Raw genomic sequence first — 17,375 nt, forward strand, 5'->3', positions numbered from 1 at the left:
TTCTTTAGTTAATATACATAGTTTTCAAATTTATGTATTTCTCCTACTTTTGCGTCACTTTTCTGTAACTTTTGCTAATCATGACATCATCATCCTCCTCCTCCTTCGCTGTTTCCTGCCTCTGGCTGGGTCGGCATAGAAGTCAAGCCTCTCCATTTTTCCTGGTCTTTCACAACTCCTCGCTTTCCAAGGTGTTCCAGTCTTGTCTCCTAATATTCTCCACTATCTGCTATTTCCACCGACATCTTGGTCTCCCGCTTGCCCTTATTCCCACTCCTTGTGCAATGTAAGCTCTTACTGGTAGTCTTTCTGCATCCATCCTCTTCATGTGTCCGAACCATCTCATCTGTGCCTGATCTATTCTGTTCTTTCGGCTAGTTGTGAGAACGAGGAAGAATGATGAGCAGTGTGGGGAATGGTGGAGCAGGAGGATCTCATCCTTCCAACTTGACGTCTTTCCTAGTTTTCGCAACACTCCACCCTTACCGGGCCGCTTCTGGCAGGAAAAAACCCAAATAAACAACTAAATAGGCTCGTTAGTCCTGGGTTCCCATCCCGTTCGTCACCAAAGCGCTCGAAACCAAAGAATCAATCACAGGCAAGAACTTACTGAATTAATGTTGCAGGGTGATTGCTGAAAAATTGCAGAAATGGGCTCAGAAGCTGTACTATAAGATTGAGAACGGCCTTGGTTGGGAAACTGTGACAAGTGCCTGAAAAACGCATTATTATTTTTGGCATATATTGACGTATTTATGAGTAGAAATACTTGTTTTTCATTTCCTGGCAAATCGTCTCGAATGAACATTCATCGTTTTTCTCCCTGGCCCTTCATTTATTTACAATTCAACAAAACAAGGCTCGGATTCTTCCAATAATTCTCTAATTTACATTATTTACATTCCTCTAACTTGAGCCCCACGGCAGAACTGCCAAGTGGAAGCTAAGCATCGGCAGAACTGCCTCGGGATGCTTTTTCTCATGCAAGGCCACTGGAGCCCGAAGATCGCTCTCCCTTCTGCTATCCAGTTCCTAAACACACTCCCCTGTCCTCTGCCAGAGGCCATATTTATACTTCCTCCCTCGTCGCATGGGGGAGGGCTGAAAGTTCAAACCTTATTGGCTCTTTTAAACTACACAGAACCATGGAAGAAACCCAAGCATACAGAATCATGGACAAACACAAAAAAGAAACAAAAACCAAATACTGTTTGTAACAAACTTGACGTCTTTCCTAGTTTTTGTTTTGAGTCCATTTTATGCATAGATAAGCTGATCGAGACTGGATCCTAACCACTATGTGCCTCCGCTGAGTATCAAACCTAGGGCCCTTTTGTAGTCAAAGGGCTAGAGGAACTTTTCATTCAAAATGCTGACTTCATATCAGTCTATAAAAAATGAAATTCTCAAGAAAAATATGTTGATGTGAACATAAATACGTAATCCTACCAAAATTTATTTGTGTATAGTTGTAATAATTAATTTGGGTAACATATCATATATCAAATATAGTAAAAATAAGAACTGAAGTAACACTGCTATCAAAATCATCGAATGACTGGAATCATGATAATAAATAACAGAATCTATTTACCAATAGTAGGGGATTTTTTTAACACCCATATGGTTGTTTTTCATTTTTTTTATGGAGACGCAAAAAGTAGCGAACAGGAGTAGCGTAGCGAGCTACTTTTAGATAAATGTAGCTGTAGCTGTAGCGAAGCTACATTTTGGAAGAGTAGCTGTAGCTGTAGCGAAGCTACTTTTAAGATGTAGCGTTCTGATCACTGGTTATATCAGAGTTCCGTTAGAAGTTTTATAGTGCCTACACTAAAAAAAAAAAACACTTTCTGCACACTTTTGGAACACTTCCTAGAAACTACTTTTGATCACTTCTTGTACACATTAAATGTGCACAAGAAGTGTACAGTGGTGGAAAAAAGTTCTTCCCCATAAGACTTTAATGGCAGTAAATAATGCCGGAAGGGTAGGCAACACACATTGCACCATTAGGTGATCGGGTGATTCTGTCTGTCTCAAGAGCAACTCGTCTTTCGTGCAAAAGCCAACAGGCACAGGAAATGTAGGAAAGTCACGTGACTTGTCAGGTGGAATGTTGTTCGTCAGAAAATCGCCTTTTCTCAAGCCAGGTCGCAGAACCGACAAGAGCTACACGTTATATCTCCGAAAATGATTCGCCTAAAAACGTTGAACGAAATGGTAAAACAATTCTTGCCTTAATTACTGTATGTGCCGCAGTAGCACAGTGGTTAGGGCGTTTTATTACCATGCGAGAGATCTGGGTTCGATCCCCGACGGGGGATAATCGGGATTTTGTCCACCTGTTCAAGCTGCTTTGGTGCCCACCCAGCGTCGTATAAAGTGGGTACCTGGAGGAAACTCTGGGGAAGGGGGGGGGTAAGGCGGGCAGGGGCGTGGTGCTGATCACATCATTCCCACCTTCGGCCTGATGAAGAAAGCGTGGGGCCCTAACTCCACACCCCCTATACACCTTCAAGGCTTGGTGCAAAGCTAGGACTTTGCTTTTTAATTTACTATACATCCCAATTTTGTCGTAACAAAACTTCCCAATCTCTACGAGGGCTTTCTTCCAAGTTCCGTAGGGATGTGAATAGGCTCCAATATTTCTTGACACAATTCATACATGTTATATTTCCTTATAAGAACAACAGCCGATATATTTTGTGTGCGTGTGTGTAGGGGAAGGGAAATAAATCGCAATTCCACACACTGAAAATGAAGCACTTTCTACGTCTTAGCATGCAAATATCTACATAGTAGCAAAGTAATGTGTGGAAAGAGAAAAATTAACGATTTGTAACGGCACTCTGGAAATTTTTTAGTTTATTTTTTTTTTCAATTTGAACTGACATTCATAACATTCATTAACAATCCCAATATTGACAAAAGAATGTCTTAGTCGTTCTGCTACTTTCAATTCTTCATTATCGTAGTCACCGTAATTCTCTCTCTCTCTCTCTCTCTCTCTCTCTCTCTCTCTCTCTCTCTATCCTTCCCGATGGCGCTGTAGTAGAGGAGTCGCCTTGTAATCAAGGAGTCCCCGGTTCGATACCCGGTGGAGACACAGTGGTTAGGATCCCAATTTAAACTATAGACGCAGTCTCGATTAGCCTTTGTGTGCATAAAGTGGACTTAAAATACCAAATGAAAATAAAAATTAAAATCACCGTAACTCTCTACAAAGCCAGAGGATCCATTTTTGAAACCTGTTGAGGTTTAGATGTAGCATTGCATTTGTATCATTACTAGGGACACTGAAATTTCGCGAACGCTTTAAACGCGAAATTATTTTCAAGTTTGTATAATTTTGTTTCGAGAGAAGTGGATAGGAGTTATGACCATGTTCGGCTCCAATTTATTCACGAAGTTCTGTGAAATATATATCAAAATGCGAAATGAAACGAAAAGTGTCGAAGTTCACGAAATAACACCGAAATTCAGTTGTCAAAACAAAAAAAACACATTAATTTATCTTCTTTCATAACATTGGACTGTTATTTTGCTCGTGAAAGTTCAACATTTCATTACAGGTGACAATGACTGCGTAAAGTAGTTTTACATCATCAGAAGCGCAATGCCGCACAGTGCAAACGGTGTCAGTGATAAGTATTTAGCCGCTTTCTTCTCCGTTCGTTCATTTCTCCATTCCTGCAACTCAGGCTATCTCGCTCCAACGTAATGCGTAAATACGTTGATGTCATGCAGAAAATATGGAAATTAGTTTTCTGCTGTTAATGTTATGTTTTTGTAGCTAAAACGCAAATGTTTTAGTAGGACTATTTTTTTTTTCAGCCAAAGTTTGCGGTCCAAAAAGTTCCAATCAGAGGCCTACAGAAGATCGTGTGTAGTCTGTGTCTCCATTACGTGCCACACAAAAATACGAGTTTCAAGGATTTTCGTATCCGTGCTTCTTGGGGCTTGCTCATAGTTTCTTTGGCGAATTACAATGCCCAAAGTTATTTCAGTATTTGAACGTGCTCGAGAGTTCAAGGCAACAAGGCTTGTACAAAATTAAATGACTGGCTCCGCGAAGATCCAGTAAAGAATTTTTTTTTGAAAATGTTAGTTTTATTCAGTATTCAAGAAATATTGTCAATGAAGACTTGTACGACATTTGCAAGAATGTGCCTATTCTAAAAACATGTTCACAATTAAATTTTTTGAGAGGGTACAAAGCTTTTCAGGATATGGTAAAGAGGGATGTGAAGGAGTCAGGTGTAACTTTGAATTTAATTAATATGCTGCTAGCACTTAAAGAAGGTAGGTGCAGACTACTTAACTTTGAATTTTATTTTCCGCTTTTCCAACGAAATGATCTTTTTTCATCGCTTTTATATACCGAAATTGTAACTTTTTAAATGCGAAATTCATTAATATTATTTACCATAAATCATTGTCCCTAATCATTACCCAACATCTTCATCGTCGCGATTATCGCAAGAGGTAAAAATGCGACACAAAATAACCCAAACAGAAGCTGGGAATCAATCTGAATATTGGTTACATTGGATACGTGGTAGAATTGTTTTAAATATCACATCCTGTGATATAATAGGGTTTTTGATAAGAGACCATTTGTATAATACATACCATTGTGGCGAACAATAAGTAGTTTCACGTTCACTACGCTCTTCGGTTGTTTAGAAATCGTAAGGAAGAAGTTCAGTGTAGATCACAAAAGAGATTTACATATTGTTATGATATCTTTTAAACACCACGAAATCTAATTCCAATAGAATACGATACTACTCCTTACGTTCCTGTAAATGTTCACCATTAGTCTGGCGAAAAAAGGTAACGAAGATTTCCGTGTTTCCTTGAGGAAAGATAAGGCGCCTGCTTGTAGCAAGCAAGCAAGCACTAACTACTTCGATCAGTGACCTTCACTGCCAGAGTGACTCACAGCAGGCCTGCGCTCGTTCCAGTGTGCGTATAAAACAGGTATTTAATTTCGTTCCTTACAATCCACAGTTATATCAAGCTAACATTCTAATATTTTCGTAAAATATGTAGTAAACAAGTTTTATACATTATGGTCTTCCAGAGTGTTGTTGCCTGCTATTTACACGCGGGAGATGGGAGTGTTGTAAACATTTCTGAACCCAAAGGTCGAGCACGAAGGAAAAGTCGTGTAAGCATTGGAGGTAATAACAAGGTAATAGAAGTTGAAGGAAATGTTGGAATAAATTATATCAGAAATTGAGTAAAAACAGTTTCCATCACACATAGGGCTATCAGATCACTCTTCAGCGGAAAGTAGGACAAATTGTCTCAAAATGTTGGACACGATCGTATTTGCAGTAACTATAATAGGTTACTAGGACATCTTAGCATATAACGAGAATATGACACATCTTCAGCTGAAAAATTAATGTTGAAGTGAAGGGTTGAGTTCAGAATTTCTCAACTGCTAACTAATAGCACGGCTGTATGTGATTTCAACTTGTGTATGTAAGACAGAACGTTTTTCGTCGACATGGGGCCAGGAAGTGAAAACAATCCATGAATTCGGGAAGGAGAAAATTCACAATTTCGTAAATAAAGTCTGGAAGTTCTTGTTTATTAATATGTAAAAAACTACTATACACTGGGAAAAAACAGAATTGTGTGCCTTATTTCTCCAATAAGTAGAATAATTACTTGTTACTTCGAACAAATTACCGACAGTTATATCGATAAAACTTCACAAAGTAAGCACTTTTATACATATATCCGGACTTTTCCGGATCTAGAAAATCGTGAAGTAATTTGTGAGCTGGGATTGTAATTGCTTTTCCGAATATCCAGTAGCAACCATGCACACTCTTTGATTTAAGCATACTTCTCCAAGGAACCACGTTATCTCAGACTCCCCTCAGATTTTTTGTTTCTCCATCTAATTTGACGTTACGTGATGCCCAAAATACGTATAAGATTTCTTTCAAATTCCTTCCGGAGGCCAGACATAACTATGAAATGTAGGACACGTCCGGAAATAAGAATGATTCTTATAAGTCTTTTTATTTTCTTATTTAGCGTCGTTTTTCTTTCACCTCTTGCTAATCGCGACAACGAGGATGAGTGATATGATGAAATTGATGAAGGGGCACTCACAAAGAACACCCATACGCAGGACGGGATTCGAACCCAGGACATCAGACATAGTAGCGCACTGTGCTAACCACTCTGTCACGGACGGAATTCTTATAGCCCTAATCGTTCCTCAAGCATTTGTCCTATCTTTAACTATACACGAAACATAAAGAACAATCTAAATAAACAGGTGCCAGTTCACACTCTAACCGTAAAAAACATATGCATGTGAAAATGCAAAATAATATTTATTTTTAGGTAGTTGTGATTTATTATTGTATATTAAAGAAATATATTAGTGATAAAATGACGGAAGTAGAGGAACATCTCCAATGAAACACTCATGCCTTATGGATATTTGTATTTCTTGCCAAACAAGGTTCCGAGTTCGAGTTCCGACCAAAATGGGTTCATTGTGTATGTTCATTCATGTCTTTAATGTAATCATAAATCGTCGTCATGAATAATTTAACTTCAGAGGAAGAAAACTGAGGTAATTACTAATAAAAACAATAACAAAACAAATTTGATCTTAAAGCCCTGGCTTTGAGCTACATATTCCATCACGGGGATCATAGGCGTGCGCCCAGGGGGCCGGGGGTGGGCAGATGCCCCCCTAATCATGGACGTCTGCAGATTTTTTCCACGAAGAGACAAGCTATTTTTCCATGGGGCATATTACCCCGATAATAGTGTTGCATTATCGCATTCCTGCATCCTCAATATAATAATTAATGTAAATTATTATGACTGAAATCAAATTATACATGGGAAAACGTACTTTTTGGTTGACATTCGTTTTCTAAGGGGAAGATGTGGCAATCCTTGCCCCCTTCCAGACATCTATGCCCCAATATTATTATATTTTCACCTAGAAATTTAGGATAGATGAATCCTATCGCCGTTATTAAACTATATTATACTATTAAAGAAAATTAAGTATTTTCAAGCCGATGAAAGTTCAAAGCAACTACGGGGGAAGGGGTGTAGTGGCGAAACCACCCCCCACCCCCACAACCTTGAACGGAAATCAATTTTAGGGGGCAAACATGGAAGTAAAGGAAAGGAAGAGTAGCAGAATGTAAGAGTAGCAGGACAAAAGGATACTCAAGATGGATTTTGTTTTCACGTCTTTCTTGCATTATTTCTTCCAGACTGCCAAGAGCACTTGCGCGGGGGGGGGGGGGGGACAGAGCTGCAATTGCCCCCTTGATTTCAAATTTTATACAAATATAAATACCTTTTGTAAAATGTGGCCGCGGTGGCTCAGTCGGTAACGCGTCTGACTACCATGCTCAAGGTCCCGGGTTCGATCCCCGGCCGGTTCAAATCCGGGAACTTTTCTAACGGTGAAAGCGGCCCCGGCGCCCACCCAGCGTCGAATAACATGGGTACCTGGGGGAAACCCTGGGGGGTAAAGGCGGTTAGGGGCGTGATGCTGATCACATCACCCCCACTCACGACCGGATCAAGAAAGTGTGGGGCGTTACCCCCACACCCCCTATACGCCTTCATGGCGTGGTGCTATGCACAGGGGAACACTTTACTTTTTTTTTTTTTTTGTAAAATGTTCTTGCACGCTTCGCTCGCAATGTCTGCTTTTCTTGCAGTCTAGTCAAGTTAAGAGCCGTAGCTAGGGATCGACGGGAGTTAACCCTGGACGCCAAACGATCTAAATCAAAAAAAATTGTAAAAGAGAATAATATGGCGCTCCATGAATTTTTTTCCCCATATTAAATCGACATTGTTTTCATTTTGCAAAAAAATGGATCTGATAATTTATTGGTCGCTTCGCTCGCAATTTGTTTTCTGTAATGCATTTTAAATTACCGAGGAGAGAAGTACTGCTTCTAAAAGGTTTTCTCTTAAGTGCATGAACAATTGTTTGGAGGAAAAGGAACGCGCAGATTTGAGAAACAATGTATATGATTTTTACTGTTGGTATATATGTATATATATATATGTGTGTGTGTGTGTGTTGTATATATATATGTATGTGTGTATTTAATATTTATATGTGTGTGTGGGGCGGGGGGAGGGGTGTATATATAAACACACCCATCAATGCAATAAAATTTAAACAAGTGAGATGAAATTACGTTATTCTTTTCCGGCCTGAAATATCATCAAGGCTATCCCCCCCTAATCAGAGGGTCTGAGCACGCCTATGACGGGGACTGACACTTTACGTAGGTGTAGACACGCTTCGTACAATTTGATGATATCGCGATTACGTAATGGATGTGCAGCCACTTAACTGAAGCCCCCAAAATTCACATTTTATTACACTTTGTGGATTGTGCATTAATCAACATCAGGTTAATCGCGGCAGGCAAAGTGGAGGGAAAATGACAATGAAGCACAACGAGGGGGCCCTTGGTTCCCGATTAATGAAACTTTGTCTACATGCAACTGAGTCGCTGCGTGAAATCGCTGAAAATGTAATTTATTAATTTCTTAATTTTGCTTATTTTATATTGCTTTTCTAGCACTTGGCGTCAACAAAGGCGATGAGGATGATTAATGAAGTTATGAAATGGATGATAGGACATGATGATCCATGTCTTACACAAAATTCTAAGTTGGGACTAATGAATATCGATTCGTCTTATCATTTGTCAAGTAGTTGTTTTTAACTCCAATCTTTTTCAAGGACTTCTGGGTTGACAGCATGTGTGTTGCGCGATGATGATTCGACGAAAACCACCATTTCAGTTAACTTTCTTGAAAATGACTCTAATATCAGTAAAGAGAACATTTTCTTACGAATAGCTGTTGTTAAGAAACCAATTCCTGAAACTCACGGCACCCAGCTGTTGTTTGTTATGGCTGGGCTTGGGGGTATGACTCACGCTGCTGTCAATACTCAATCATTCCCGAGAATCCAGGTCCGCCAGGCAAACCCAAGCGACAATTTTGTTATTTGGGTTGCATAGACAACAGGCTTTAAGATGTTACGATATCGTAGGTCTCGTGGCCCAAGAACTATTTTCCATGACTGTACAGGAAGTGCTTCAATAGTGTACACGAAGTGCTAAAAAGTGTACAGGAAGTGTACAAAAAGTGCAGCAAAAGAAGTGTACAGGAAGTGTGCAAGAAGTACTTCCAATATAAAGGTATCCCAAAAGTGTGTAAGAAGTGTGCTGCAGAAACTACTTTTGATCACTTCTGGTAACATTTGGAACACTTGTGAAAATACTTGAGCGACACTTCTTGCACACATGAGATATATCGCAATTCAGTAGTCATACTTAGTTTCTAGAATAAAAATACAGTTACCTCACATTTAACTTGACAATTGAAGGAGGAAAAAGCAACAACTTTCAACTGTGAACCTTAAATTTTGTGAGATGCGTGTTTGTTTTTCTGCGACACACGTACCTTCTACTTATATAGTCCAGAATCAAAAAGGTTGCTCATGGGAGATTCACTTTTATTCACTGCAGTACATTTTCTTCTTTAATTTGTATCTTAGATGTTCACATATTTTTCGAAGAGTGTTAAAGCACAATTTTTCACTATGATTACAATGAAACGTATCATTATTTGTTGTACAAAAACTTATGTTTCTTGTACACATTTTGACAGAACCATCTAGCGGCCAGTGTAGGAACAACCAGCCCCCTGAAGTTAACGATCTGTTTTGGTGTGCTTTAAAGATGAATAGTTCGATTTAAGAAAATCTATTAATTTCCTCGGAACATTCAACTTGCTCCTTCTTCAATTTTAATGAGATTTATCCAATTATCAAATTGGTACATTAAACAAAAAAGTATTGATAGTTTCATGATGCAATGCGATTTCCATGTGTTCCAGGAAAAAAATAGTTATATTTTGTTATTGTTTAATGTTGCTTGCTTTCAAGTGTGTTACTGCTTTATATAATGAAATTGATTTACGTTCATAAGATATTCATTTGTCAAAAAAGTATAAAATAACAATCGATATGACCAACAACACAAAATGATATCATGTGCTACAAAAGTGTACAAGAAGTGTACAGACTTACTTTAAACAAAAGTGTACAGAAAGCGTTGAAGTGCACACAACTTTGAATGTGTCCCCAAAGTGTGCAACAAGTGTACAAAATTTCGTCATTTCGGGTCGCACACATCTAGAACACTTTAAGTACACTTTTGCAACACCTTCAGTACACATCTTGTGCATATTATATGCAAGAAAGTGTACCAAAAGTGTACAAGAAGTGTATTTTTTTTACAGTGTAAAAAACCTATTTTAGGTTTATGCGCATAAATCAAGCCTTTTTTGTAGGTTTTTATACATTTTGAAAGGTTTTACAGGATTATGATGTCACACACAGAGGCATTTGCTTCGTTTGGTCACGAGAAAATTCAATGACGAACGTGTTCGAAACGTACTCTCTGTCGATTTCTCTTCTTCCAAATCCATGGTGATTTTACAAAGCTGTAAATGTCTGATGCCACTTTTACCTGTACAATCCCAAGTGGTCTGATCTGTGTGGTCTTGTTCACTTTCGCGTCACTTCGGTGCTTTGTGACATTCACGCCTTGCAAACTAACATTTCAGCATTGAAGTTTGCACCACTGACTATGTTTTTATTGAAAGATTATTTTCAGCATATAAGATGATCCTGACAGACAAATTTGCGACTGTGGATAACATGAAAAAAGATTGTTGCCTAACTATACGGCGAAAAGTGGATTTTAATACGAAATTTCCAATTGAGTTCTGCCATCGCCGTAGGGTTAGGCAACACACATAACGTTATGCAAGATAGTGCGTAGCGTATTTCAGGATATAAGTGTCCCATTTTCATTGCCGGTGACTATACCTCATCACTCATCAGCATTTTTCAGGAAATTTGAACTATTTTAAGTTTTTTTAAACCTACTTCTGGATTTTTCGAACCTAACTTAAGATTTTAAGACCTATTTTTGGATTTTTAGAGCCTATTTTAGGAACCTGAAAGCACACTTTTTAGAACCTAAAAATCCGAGGTCTAGTTATAAATTAGGGCTAGGATTTTCATGACTTAGCATATTTTTTTGTAAGGGTGATATATTGAAATTCACATTGTGAAGAAACTAATTGAATTAAGGTGCTTTATAAGGGCATATTTTGGCATATTTGGCTATTTCTGCGTGTTAGAGCATATTTTGATTGATTTTCGGGTCATATTCAGCATATTTTCGCTTTTTCAAGAAATATACAGTCAATTTCGAAGTGGATTTGTTCTTTCTCCCATGTTCACTCGAGGTTTTTTTTTTTGGACTGCACCAAAATCTTTTTAATTTTTTTTTTGAAAATTTACAGAAAGTATTCATTGTGCATTGCAACTCAGGACCCATAAAGTGAACTAAAAATAGTACGTATGTGAAAATAGAATATGTTAGATTTTCATGTTTGAAACAGTCCAGTTATAAGGCATATTTTTCAAATTATAGTGAATATTTTGTAAAATTTTAGGTCATAAGAGCATATTTTATTTGGTATTTCTAGGTCATAAAAATCCTAGCCCTAGTTTTATAATATAAAAATGGATGTATGTATGTTTGTTCCGGCATAACTCTCGAACGCCTGGAGCAATTTCAACCAAACTTGGTACACATATCACTTACAATCTGGAAAAAAATACTGTGGGGGTAAAACACTCTGGCACCCCTAGGGGTGGGGATCGGAAAGGGGTGACATGTAAGAATAATCGAAAACGACCCATATTAGTGTGGAATCCATGATCGCTAAGATGAATAGTGACAGTGCCAATGCCGTTCAATTTATTTATTTTTGCTCCTGGAGGTGAAACTAAAAATGTTGTTTATAATCAAGTTTTCAGTTAAATTATTAATATAGTGAATTTGTAAAAGAGTTTACTTTATAATTTGTATACTGTACTTATACTTTTAAATACCTGTAAATAAAATTAGTTACATTTTACACTATAGTTAGAATTCATTATTTTCCCGTCTAATAGAAAATTGGGATAAATAAATACCCGGGCAATGCCGGGTAATCAGCTAGTATGTTATAAAGTATGTATTTAAATAGCGCCATTCCTTTGTACGTAAAACCTTTTTATAGGAAACGTTATTCCTCTCGGTTGAATAGTTTTCGACTTTTAAAAATGTGAAGTGATAAGTTGTTTGCATCTCACTAGGCTGCCATTACATCTGCACTCGTGACCTAAGAGATCGCTTATTAGTTATACTACGGAAATAGGACAGATTCTATTCTTGAGAAATGCCATGGCATCTGAAATGGATGCCATAAGATTTTCCACTTTACACGGTAACATTTTGGTCGTGACATAAATGTTAAGAAAAATTCTTTCGTCTAAAGCAGGCCTAAGCGTGGAAAATAATAAATAAATATATATATATGCACCAACAACTCAGATTTGCATTGATGTCCAATATAACACTACGCCAAACTGAACTAAACACGCTGAAACAAATTTGCATTTTAATGGGAATGAATTTGCATGATGGATAAAACCATGATATAGAAGAAATCCATCCTCTTGGTAAAATATACAAATTTTTACTTAGCAGTACGCTGTAACATGGATAGTAGTCTTAAATATAACTGGCATACAATTATGTAGTGTACGAACACTACTCAGAAAACTTATCCACGCCCCGCAAGTAAAATCGAAATTGCGCCACTGCTTTTCATTTTTACCTACATGCACTTTGTGGAGCTCAGTCATAAAATAATGGTCATAAATGACCTCATCTCTCTTCGTAAAATCTGTAATGGATCGTGCGATAAAGCCGGACCCCGTGGCGGAGTGGTTATCACATCGCGCTACGACGTCAGGGGTCCCGGGTTCGAATCCCGGCCTTAGCATGGATGTTTGAGAGTGTGTGTTAGCTTCGCAAATTAGCTAAAAGTGGCACAAAAACCGAAGTAAAATAAAGCAAATCTTGGGATAAAGTCAAGCCAAGGAGGCATGGGCGTCAGTTGGGGATGGGGGGGGGGGGGAATCGAAAAGTTTCCTATCCCATAATAATGGCACCCAGGATAATTTGAAATAACTGTTACATTTTCAAAATCAGGTCCCAGGAAGTTAACAAAAGTACATGTAATTTGTAAATTTTGTTAAGCCTGAAAATTTTGGGGCTCAAGTGCTCCCTTGCCCCACCAAGTTACGCCTATGTTTAAAGGACCATATTACACTAGTACGTAACTTTTTTTTAATTCGCTCATGAAATGGATGTTCTCAAAGCCATGAAGTGATCCACGTGAATCAAAACTTTCGAATTACGATCCGGTGGTAATATCTTTTTCTCTCCCGAAGTTGGCATCGTGGACATTATTTACCTTACATTTTACAATTAATTAAAGTCTTAATGTTTCTTTACGGTACAAATTGGCAATTAAAAGTATTACAAATAAGTAGAAACTTATAAAACCCAGTGTATACATGTTTTACAGGTTTCGAATTAGAAGCGATGGAAGTTAGAATTGCGCGACTTTTGAAACTAACAGCATATTAGATTTTTACCGCAAGTGCATAAATATAACGCTGTATCATGGTCGTAGTCTTTGTAGCGAAGTTCGCTAATCGCCATAGAGTTAGGCAACAAGCATAACGCCATGCAGGCTAGCAAACATTTCAGGATATACGATCATTTTTTGCCGATAGCTGTACAGATAGACTAATTGGGGCCCGACCCAATGGGTATCGAACCCGGGACCCCTTGAATACAAGACGACGACGTTACCATTGTTCCACCGGGGAAGCCATTTGTTATTGTAATTTTATCAATTGTATCTTATCACTTTTCATCCTCATCTTCGCGATTAGCCAAAAGTCTCGGAAAAGCGAATTACAATAACGTATCGCACATTTTTCTTTTAAAAATAGGTTTGAAAAACAATGGTGCGTCTTATACGCCGATACTCAGTTTTTTATTACCTTCATTTCTGGAAATTTTCTCTGTTCTGAGTTAGACGATTTGTTTCTTGCTTCCTTGCGGTGTGTGACGAAGATGATTAAAATTATTATTAATATTAAAGGATTATTAATTAGGTAAGTTATTTGTTGAAAGTGGACCTACACATCATTTTTTAATATTTAAAATACTGTAAATTAATTATAAATTCAGTGATATAGTTTTTCCCTCAAAAATGTGCACAGAAAATTGGGGGAGTCTTATACGCCGGCAAATATGGTAAATTATGAGAAACAAGAAATGCTCTTGAGAGGTACGGCATACGAAATTGTATATCTCGTAAAGAGTTAGCGTTTTTCAAGCGATTTTTAAATATTTTTTTTTGTATTGTATGTATGTGTGGTATGCAGATAAAGAAACAATAGAAAATTGTAAATAGACTGAAGTAACATTTCGTAAATGCTTTTTTTAAAAAAAAATAAAAATAAGGTGTATTTTTACTATTTAGAAGTAGGCGGAGAATTGGGCGGACGTCACGCATATGGGAGGGAGCGCAATATCATACCAAGTTCCCACAAAACACCATCTCCTTTATTTCGCTGCTGCAGCCAGGAATTAATAAAGCGAAGCTGGAACGCCTGGAATTTCTAAATGAAAGGGACTGACTTCGATTGAGGATTCTGGCATTTCGTGAAGGAAGGGGAATTCCCATATTTCCACCAAGTCATTGAAAATTCCCTCTGATTCTGCAAGGGAAAAAATTGCCTCGGTTTAAATCCAATACCCTGCTATATTTACTGCGTTACTATTACTCTATTATAATCCGTACTTTCCGTTTTACACCTGTTACCCACGGAATTTTCATTTCGGTGATCTGTTGCGGTAAGCTGCGAAATTTACCCGCCGAGGGAAAAACGCGTGTGCTTCCTCTGTTCAGAACAGTCTGGAGTTGGACACGGTGCTGTGCTCAGCGTAACGCGAGAGCTGTGCTTGAACGGTAAGTACATTTAAAAAAATAACCATACACAGTACGTAACGAAATACTTTCTGCTGTAATGTGATTTTCTCGTGCCGTACGAGTTGAGTTGGGTTGGTGTTTTTTAAAGTTCACTTTATGCACAGTAAGGCTAATCGGGACTGGGCCTATAGTTTAAAGTGGAATCCGAACCACTATGTGCCTCCACCGGGTATCGAACCAGGGATCCCTTGAATACAAGGCGACGATGCTACCACTGCGCCATCGGGGAGGCCGTCGTGCCGTACGAGAAACTTACCTAAGGTGATGGCGGCTCATAGGCCCACACATTTTTCTGTCACTAAAATTCAAGAAACCACTTTGCTATTGAAATCACTGCTTCCTTTGTTGATTATATATGTGCAGTTATTTATTAATTATAATAATTACAAAATTTACCATTATTAATAAAAAATAATAACCAATTATTGCATGAATGTCACACACCTATTATACCATTCACTGAAAGCCACAAAAACATAATAACTTTTCATTACTGCTTTTTTGTTTGTAGATGTGCAGTTGTTTATTAATTATAAAAATTACCATTATTACCAGCCAATTGTACACTGTTACTGGCACGAGTGTCTCGAATAACACGCATTCAAAGATGGCGCCTGATAACCCCACCAATTGCGTTTTGCCTCCTATTGACATTGCATTTATGTTTTTATGAACAAAAGTAATACAGAAATATTGGGAATACCCTATGACACTGATCTTTATTTTAATTTTTTATATAAAAAATTTCAGTTGAAAAATAGAAAGCTGCAGGAACTTTTGCTCCGATTTTACGCTATCTAGAATATTAAAGTTTTAAAAATAGCGAATTACGTAGAGAATCGAAAATAAATTAAGGTTACCGCACGATTTTGCACACTTAAAATAGATAATTCGTATACATTTCAGCGGAAAATTCAGGCACGAACCCGGTCTCTGGTATTTAGTGCCATTGGTCTACCAATTGGGTCAGCCTAGATTTCAAGTGAGTTGTTTGCTGCCGCTGTTTTAACTGTGTTGTGTTGTCATGAGTCAGTGGTACCGCAACGCGAATGCCTTTATCAGCAGTGAGAAAAGTTGTTTGTTTGCATACCTAGCGCATGTGTTTGCATGTTTGTTCGTTAGAAATACTGTGCGAGATTGGAGACTTGCTGAAGTTAGCTTTGTGAGTGCGAAAGAACAAAAGCACACATTGCGTTTTGTAACGAGCACAGCGTGATTGTTTGTTCATGATTTCCCCTCATAGGGCATTAGCCATTTTTTATAGTCGCAATTAAAGGTAGAAAACCAGAGATGTGATGTGAAATGGTAAGAATTCAAGACTGATAAGAGGTTTTGTGTGATTTGTCGCTTGTACAATTTTTCACTACAGTCAAATTACAACACACTCTTCCTCCATACACACACACCTGCATAATTCTGATTGTTATGCTTATCAAAGTGTATTGCTGAGATATCGTACTTGCGAGCAAGATATTTTTAAAGATATATTTAAAGATAATATTACTGAAACGAAAAGTAGTGTTGTTTTTTTTACTTTTTATTTCCGCACACAAGATGCGGATAAGATTTGAAGCCACACGAGTGTATCGTGCTATACATACTGTACATGCAGGGTGAGCCTGACAGAAATAGACAGATTAAACGCTTTATAAATCGAAAACAGTTTGTTTTATCAGGAAGTATTTAGTACTATTTTATAGAGAAAGTCTTCAAGTTTACGACCTCCTCTTTTCGTTTGTTTTCAAAACGTCAGCATCATGTGAGCGCCCTTGATGCCAGTCGAGCATTATTTGCAAAAAACAAATTCTGTCGTTGGAAAAGTAGAAATGGAAATCTTACGTTTTACTTTCGTTTTAGAACACGGTATGGCAATCAACCACACTCAAGGCAGTGCATATACGATTGGAGCAAGACATTTGAGTAAACTGATTGTCTGTGCAAGGAGGAAAGTCCTGGGAGAGGAGAAGTGGACTATCTCATTGATATATGTTGTGTTACAAACAGGCGCGTGCCCAGGATTTTCGTAAGGGGGGGGTTATGAATCTAACACATTTTCCAGTTCACAGGTCAAATTTCTTGTAATAAATTAGATAATTAATATACTTGGATTTTACCCCCAATGAACGCAATCAATGTATTTGCTATGGATGCTTCATGTTTTTATTGCATCATATAAAAGCACCTGCTTGAATATTTCCAAATTATTAATATTTTATATTTAATTGCTCAAATATAATTTTTAAACAAAAAGTATGTGCACTCAACATTGTAACAACATTAAAGAGATTAAGACTACTTGATGTCTTAAAGACAGTAATAAATAAGGTACCACAGTTCAACAATTTAAATTCTGAAATTTAGGCATC

The 17,375-nt window shown here is 37.7% G+C and overlaps 1 protein-coding gene across 2 annotated transcripts in view; it reads left to right on the forward strand.

Annotated features, from left to right (window-relative positions):
- The window catches only part of anchor (integral membrane protein GPR155 homolog anchor), a 115,009-nt gene that overhangs the window by 32,185 nt on the left and 65,449 nt on the right, over positions 1-17,375 (forward strand). Inside the window, exon 1 of one of the 2 annotated variants that reach the window (XM_083135385.1) lies at positions 14,861-14,988. The exons of the other annotated variant lie outside the window; for it this stretch is intronic. The gene's annotated coding sequence lies outside the window, so the exon portion shown is untranslated. Of the gene's footprint in view, positions 1-14,860; positions 14,989-17,375 lie in introns of those variants that run through there. 2 annotated transcript variants of the gene reach the window in all.

Source organism: Lepisma saccharinum, chromosome 14 (assembly GCF_977018435.1).
Source record: "Lepisma saccharinum chromosome 14, izLepSacc3.1, whole genome shotgun sequence".
Taxonomy (NCBI): Eukaryota; Metazoa; Arthropoda; class Insecta; order Zygentoma; family Lepismatidae; genus Lepisma; species Lepisma saccharinum.